The sequence below is a fragment of the Microtus ochrogaster genome, linkage group LG1 (assembly GCF_000317375.1).
Source record: "Microtus ochrogaster isolate Prairie Vole_2 linkage group LG1, MicOch1.0, whole genome shotgun sequence".
In the NCBI taxonomy this organism is placed as follows: domain Eukaryota; kingdom Metazoa; phylum Chordata; class Mammalia; order Rodentia; family Cricetidae; genus Microtus; species Microtus ochrogaster.
The window spans coordinates 13,496,708-13,499,042 of record NC_022027.1 but is presented as its reverse complement, the minus strand read 5'-3'; the positions used below and the strand labels follow the sequence as shown (position 1 = coordinate 13,499,042).

Sequence of the window (2,335 nt, the reverse complement as noted above, 5' to 3'; positions counted from 1 at the left end):
TCTGTCTTTTACAGTGTTAAATTGCCCAAAAGTGCACGAACCTGTCCTACTACAATAAAGGCATTCTCCAACTATTTCTGTAAAATTTTACTTAATGATCTTTGAAGGTTTGTGAAAAATGAAAATACTTTTGCAATGTTAATCTTTTCTTCCTGGAATTGCTCTCTACTGTTATATAATGTCCTCTATAGAAAGTATAATTTGACTAATTTACACAGTCAGTCAATACTTACTATTTGCATGATTTCTTTTGCAGTGTTAAGAATGTATTGTTATCAGCATAAACAATACAAATATTTTAATTTTCAAATAGTGAACTATAGAAGATCAAGTAGTAACTACTGATTTATAAAAAGTCATTAATTATTAGCATTTAGAAATAATGGAGAAGTTACAGGTGATTATTATTCCACATGGATGCTGAGAACCAAACTCAGTCCTCTGCCAGAGAGCCACACTGAATCTTAATCACAGAGACATAGCTCCAGCTCCATAAATGACATTTCTTTGCTAATGTTAAACAACTGCCCAACAATGACCAATAGTGGGGATATCTAGAGGACCATTTGTTCAGTAGTTAGTTGAACTGTTTTCTCTGATGTGAAATCATTTTGTTTGAATTCTTTCCTTTTTAATCCAAACTAGAAAGGTGTAACTTTTCTCCCAAAAGGTAAATTTTCTTTCTTTCTTCCTTCCTTTCTTTCTTTCTTTCTTTCTTTCTTTCTTTCTTTTTTACAAATTGCATTCTCTGATTTTCTTGTCAGCTTGCTTTAAAGATATCCACGTGTTCAATATGCTCGCTCAAAGTTTGGCCCATACCAAATGATTGTTTAACCCAAATATCTAAGCAACAAACAGGGAGAATCCTTCTGGAGAGAGTATAGTTGAACAGCCAAGGCCACTGGGCAATCGAAGAGATGACCACACATCCTGAGCAGCCCAGTCTGGTGTGATGGGGGGACAGCTGATAACTGGATATGTAGTGTCACCAGACATCGCTGGGCCCAAAGCATTGCTTCTGCCTGCTACTGTGACAAATACAGTAGGTATGCCATCCCCTTCATACTCTGCTTTAATCCTCAACGTCTCATCTGCTCCTTTATGGGCAGATGTCACTCGGGGTTCACATGGAATCCCGAAGTTTCCACAAGCCTTTTTAATTTTCTCACAGTGACCAAGGTCAGACGCTGAACCCATCAGCACTATAACCCTGCACTGACTGTCTGATTTCAGAAGCAACTCCACTTGATCTGCAACCCACTCAAAGTTTTTCTTTACCATCTGGAGTCCTTCCGGAGTTACTTCCTTGAGGTCACGGTAAGGCTATTTGTTTTTCTGGCTCCGATCTCCCTATGGCCAGAGTCTCCAAGAATCATTATCAATAACATCAGCAAGAACAATCTCTTTGGTAGTTACATCAACACCAAATTCAATCTTCATATCAACCAGCGTGCAGTTCTGGGGCAGCCAGGCTTTCTCCAGTATTTCAAAACTAGCTTTTGTAGCATGACTCATGATGTCCACTTCAGTCTGGCCTAAAGCAAGTCCAGCAAAACAAAACTGTGCAGCAATGAGTTGCTCCTCAGACCACTGTGGATCATTATTGGCATCATCCTTGAAGAACATTTCCACCTTTGGTGTGTAAAACTTACACTGCTCTTTTACACCAGGGTTTCTTTTGAGAAAAGATCCAGTTGCTATTCTTCAGAATTCCCGTTCGATTGCAATCATTTCACATTGGGGTGCAATGAAAACAGTCTCCCCACATTTCTTGGTGAAAGCAGTTTTGACACCGGCATCCTGTAACAGCTGAAAAATACAGCTCGTGATCTTATTGGAGATTGCAGCTTTGCCTTCCAGGTGGTTCTTTCTGGCTGCATTTCCCGCTGTAATCTGGTCCTTGGACTGCAGGAGGACTCTTCCTGGACTATCTAACAATTCATAGACTTCTTTTGTCTTACTCTCATAGAGTTTTCTCCAAATGTTCAGTACCTCAGCTGTCGCCATGATCCTAGGTGGGATGAAGGTGCAAGACCGCGCGGGAAAGTGAAGCAGCGGTAGGTAAACAAGAACCACCAGAGGCTCAGGAGGGCAGGGAAGGGCGGTGCAAGCACAGACGCAGCCGCTAAGTCTCTGCATGATATTTTTTAGTCAGCATTTATTGTCCACCTATGAGTATTTATATGTGTTAATCATGTCCCTTAATGGACAAATCTTAATTTCTTTAAAATCTGAAATACATTCCTAATTTTCTTTTTAATTCTTTATATCTTTCTGCTGAATATCATTGCAATACACCTAATGGTCCTTCAGTTTTCAAATATACATGATATAA

General features: G+C 39.6%; 1 pseudogene; it reads right to left on the bottom strand.

Moving 5' to 3' along the window:
* Window positions 1-721: 721 nt before the first annotated feature.
* LOC102001102 lies at window positions 722-2,027 on the bottom strand (annotated as a pseudogene).
* Window positions 2,028-2,335: the final 308 nt, after the last annotated feature.